The sequence below is a fragment of the Triticum dicoccoides genome, chromosome 7B, assembly GCF_002162155.2.
Source record: "Triticum dicoccoides isolate Atlit2015 ecotype Zavitan chromosome 7B, WEW_v2.0, whole genome shotgun sequence".
Classification (NCBI taxonomy): domain Eukaryota; kingdom Viridiplantae; phylum Streptophyta; class Magnoliopsida; order Poales; family Poaceae; genus Triticum; species Triticum dicoccoides.
In genome coordinates, this window is record NC_041393.1 from 344,086,327 (window position 1) to 344,091,965 (window position 5,639).

Below are 5,639 nucleotides of genomic sequence, written 5' to 3' on the forward strand. Positions count from 1 at the left end.
CACACCGTTAAATTCGTCTGTAAAAGGTTCTTTCAATGATATAATTTTCACATTGTGCATATCATGTACTATTAATCTTGTCAATAGTCGAAGGCGGTCTTAAAAAACTCATTACGCCCTATATAGATGGAAGAAGGGGGTATGAATCCATGTTATGTCCGATTAAATTTTTCCGCTTGCTGTATAATGCATGTAACCTACTCATACGAACATTTTAGTGCTTTCCAAATGTCTATACTACCGCAGCAATTCGAACTAAATTTGAATTTGTTTCTCTATTTCAATAAGAATCTACAATCATGATTGTTGCCAACTTCAACCATCATTCATGTATTACCTTAATAACACACCACATGATTACTATAGAGATAGATATGAACTATGTGTACTACATGAACTCGAATTCTATTTTTTGAATACACTTAATGTTGATTCCAAATAATAGTACATTTGATGTACTAACTATATATTCATAATCTAAACCATGTTCCATACGTACACCGTGTTTATCACACAAAGTATAGTGCCCCGCCCCCTACAGTATGACAAGTATTTAGACCTGAGCTGCAAAAGCCACACATTAGCCCAAATTATAATCTATGTTCTATGTATTATACGTAGTACTAGCGAGATGCCCATGCGTTCCACAAAATATCAACGTGATCAAGGGGCCTAATTTGCAAATATGGAGAGGGGTGTGGGTATATTTTTTCAAACTTACCATAGTTTCCTTCCTATCCGCCAGATATAAATCAGACGGCCTATATTGCAGGATGGCAGGCACCCCATCATCAACAACTCCATTTTTATAAGAGTAGAGATAAAATATATTATATGTAGTATAACATGTTCATAACCACACCATACGTATCACCGTTATATATATTCACACATGCATCGGTTTAAAACACTATGATAAATTCTTCAAATATCCTAATTCATTTTTATAATGAAGTATGATCTCTATTCGTCTTTTACACCCACACAATCATCTTATCTTTGTAGCTAGCGGTAACTTTCACTCGTGCATGCACACGCCCGCATCCCTCTCACCCTCCCTCAGCATTCTCTAGCTCCATCGTGCAAATTCATCTTTTCACTTTAGGTCGTTCACCCATGGAGTGTGAAGGCCCCCCAGCTCCTTCTTTACGGCACACATCGATCGATATGCCTCTCTAGTCATGTGTGCCTAGCACAAACACAAGCTTCCCCTCTTCTCTTATCATCGTCCATGCCTCACACCCACCACCCTTTTCATCGATCTCGTACTCGCACATTCCTTCCCCCTCGATATAGTATGCCTCTCGTACCACCTCCTAGATGCACCCCTCTCTCTCTATCCTTCTCCTCGTGCCTCATTTGCTTCTAACACACACATGCATGTATACCGATCGATCTCCCAACATATACCTAGATCGACTTTAACAATCCCCCCCATCGATCGATGTACCTCACAAGTTATGTCTCTCCTTTGTCTAAAAAAGGGCGATTGATCTTCCTATGTAGTTACGTCTGCTTACCACAGCCATATCGTCCCCCACTCATCATTCGTGTATGCCTCCTGACCCGTCTCTCTCACACACGTGCACAAACAACAAGCAACCATCTCCTCTCTTATTGATATTGCGGGCGTGCCCTCCGTTTGTCTAGCAAGCCTATCCCACCATTTGTTAGAAGCAACTCCACTACCACCCCCTCCAACACTCTAGCGCTGTCTCTCGCCCAACCTTATTCCTCTCCTGCAGATATGCATGGACACCGATCGATCTCCCTTAATACATGAGGCAGATTGATCCCCTTAATACCTGAGGTAGGCCTCTCTCCTCCTCCACACATATACCAGCCATTGTACCTCTATAGTTAATTGGGCCTCCCTCTTCCCCCACCACACACCAATAGTCGAGCGCTGCAGGTAGGTATCCATGCCACAGAGACAAACTGCACATGTCCCCTCTCACGTTCCAGTAGGCCAGCCACTCTATATCTTTGACGTGGGCACACAAAAATTTGATGGCACTCTTTATCGATCATGCGCGTGCACATACACACACATCATCCCTCTCTTCAATTCCATGGACACCTCAAGCCGATGATACCTCCACTCTCTTCTCATGGATCGCCCCCTCTATATATATGTTATATCCAGGACTCTATTTCACACACATTGCATATGTTACATTTTTTGATTGACCCCCCCCCCTCCAAAAAAACTCTCACAAACCCACACACTATATCTATCTAGGTTTGTATCTCTCTCACACAACCCCACGTAGGTGGTGTACGTATACAAGAAGAGAATAGGTGCACCATGCACGTACTCACGCTTCATGCGCAGCCACACCTACACGGGTACACGGTGGAGCTCATTTCTTTATGAAATGGTAACCCATGTGCTAATTGGAACGCTTGTAGCGGTTGTTTACCTAGGGAGGTCGTGTACCATGCATGCACGAAACAAAGGCTATTTGTGCACTTCTACCTCTTTTTTGCAAACAGGGCTATCCATTTCACCTTGTTGCTATTGCGACCTTTTGGTGAACTGCACAAATCACTTTTTTCTTAAGAGTGTTTTGTGCAGTTGTGCTAAAATTTCAAACGGGCAACGTCTCTACATTTCAGTGCGACTGCACAAAGGGAGATTGGTTTTGCTCTATCCTCCTCATCCAACTCCGAGCCTAATCTTCTCCAACTAGTTAGTCTTAAGAGTGACTGCAAAGGTGACCGGCTTCTATTTGTGTGTTTATTGTTTCATCAGCAGCCTCTATTATCGTAATCACACTTAATATCTTTGGAATAGGGACGCTCAGCTCTATTTTTAGTGGAATTGCACAAAATGATCGGAATGTTGCATGCTCCGAACAGCTACTTTTTCCCAACATGCCTTGTTGATTTAGACAGAGGTGGGGGACGTTGCTGGCAATGAAAGCATGGGTCAATTTTAATTTAACACCTTCTCACAACTCTGTCTTCAGTTGTGATGTAAATATTAGCTCTGATCTGCTAATAATTGACATGCATTAGCAAGGAAGTTAGTTTTTTATTGTTTTCGAAAGAGCATCGATGGCAAGACACACGAAACAAAAGCTGAAAGCTCACACCATTATACAATTTCATGTCGCTGGAAAATTATTTGTATAGTACGTCAATTATGTATACAAATGCTGGAAGCTTGATAGCATTGCCAGAAGACTCTTCAGCATCCGGGTCCATGTGCCATGCACAAAATTATACTCCTTCGTTCCTAAATATTTATCTTTTTACAAATTTCAAATGGGCATATTTTAGAGTGTAGATTCACTCATTTTGCTTCGTATATGTACTCCCTCTGTTCCTAAATACTCTATTCGTCTTTCTAGAGATTTCAACAAGTGACTACATACGGAGCAAAATGAGTGATTCTACACTCTAAAATATGTCTATATACTTCCGTATGTAGTAGTCCATTTGAATCTCGAAAAAGAAAAATATTTGAGTAGTCACTCGTTGAAATCTCTAGAAAGACAAATACTCCGGAGTATATTTAAGAACCGAGGGGGTCGTGCACAACCGCATGGGAGACTCAGCCCGGTCATTGCGCCACATTAATAGTGAGTATTCAGCAGTCAAATCATAAGCCCCACCTTTCCCACTGTATGTTGCTCGGACGAAGCAACCATCAATACGATCTTCTTTGAATCCACTTATGCTACTCCATCCGTCACTGTTTATAGAGCATGCTTCAGAAAATAGAAAAGACATCTGTGAGACCAAGGCAACTAGCGATCGGCCTGAAAATAGCATTGGTAGTTATAGCATGGCCTCTATTACTAGAGGGAATAATGTGTACACACGTGCATGTAGTTCTTCCACTCTGGGTACACACATGCATGCACTTACTCCACTCCGTAGTAGTAGTACATCCAGAGAAAATTGTGGACTTTATTGCGGTTACAATGCCCTAATTAATTGAGCATTAAACCAAACGCATCTAAAGTCTCTCTGGTGGTGGAAATGCATTGAGAGAAATGCATCATAATGAAGCGCGCCCTGTAAACTGTGACGGAGGGAGGAGTAGTATGAAGGTGCAAAACCAAGTACGCATATGGCTAGTCGGTAACCGCACCTCCTCTTGGCATATCACTGACATGTGGGACAGGAGTGTGAGCAAACCGATCTCAATTGATGGCAAAGAGCCAACCCGCCGTTCCTTGAAAGAGACGAGGAGCGAGAACACACAGACGGGCTCGCACGGAGGCCAAGATATATTTGAGCATGGTTGGTTGATCGATATAATCATTACATGTTGGGCTGTCGTTTTCCGCCCTTCTCCGGAATAAACGTGTACTTTATCAGAGATTAAAAAAAATAAGAGTACAGATGCTCCACCATGCGGTTCTAGTAGTAGTACTACTCGTACTACTAAACCTTGCGCTTGGCTCTTCGCCTCTTCGTGAAGTAAAACAATGATGGTACTCCGCATGTTGGCTACTACAGTGTATGCCTCTGACAATCTGACACCGAATGGACTGATGCATGTCCACCGAGGGTAGGTTGCATTAGTCAAAAGGTGTAAGCGAGCTTCACCTTCTCCTGCAAGCTTCTCCTTGTTCTGCGAGTTGACGGGACACACCAAAAAGTAGTGCTAGTCCATACTCCCTCCTTTCCGGTTAATATGGCTTAATCTTTTTTGCGGGTAAATGAGAGAGCTTTATTCATATATAAGCATTCTTAGGATGATCACCCAAGACACTGATCACTAGGAAGCGAGGTACCCCGCAAAAAAAGAAGTAGGAAGCGAGGTATTTCATCAAGCCAGCTCTCGGCCACATTCAAACTGCAGCAAGCACGATACGCATGAAGATGCGCCGCAAGGTTTGCTGACCTGTTTACATGCTGAATAACAAAAAAAGAGGAAATATTGCCGAGCGCTCCTATTTGTAACAGGATATGAGCCAGAATTAAGCAAGAATTGTGGCGAGTGCTCCATGCAATCAACTTCCATTATCACATGCGAGAACCCTCGAAGAGAACCAAATGTGTTGAAGATTGCTTTATCACATTTTAAAATTATAATAAGAGTGCAGACGCTCCTCCATCCGGTTCCTAGTACTAGTATAGTACATACCTCTATAAACTACTCCCTCCTTTCTGGTTTATAGGGCTTATCTCGAAATTTTAGTTTTCCATTTTATAAGGCTCAATTTGGTTGTTTTCCATCAGATGTTCAGATTCCAGGGTGCATTAAATCATTGCATGCAAGTATTAAGAGAAAATTGACCAATGCATGTACTCTATGCATGCATGCATTGCAATTAATGCATTGATAAACATATTTTTTTGAGGAAAACAAGACCATTAATTAGGTGCTTTTGCAAAACTACAAAAAGTATTCCACCACTCGCCGTCTACCTTGATTGGTGAGATTTTTGAATTGAGCACTATAAACCGGAAAGGAGGGAGTATAGTAGTAGTACTAGTACTACTAGTAAACTTTGCGCTTGGCTGTTCGCCTATTCGGGAAGTCGAACAATAATAGTAGTAGTAGTAGTATAGTGTATGCTTCTAGCAATCTGACACCGAATTAACTGTTGCACACCCACCGCCTCAGCGAGGGAGAGCTTGCATTAGTCAAAAGTTTCTCCTTGTCCTGCGAGCCACCG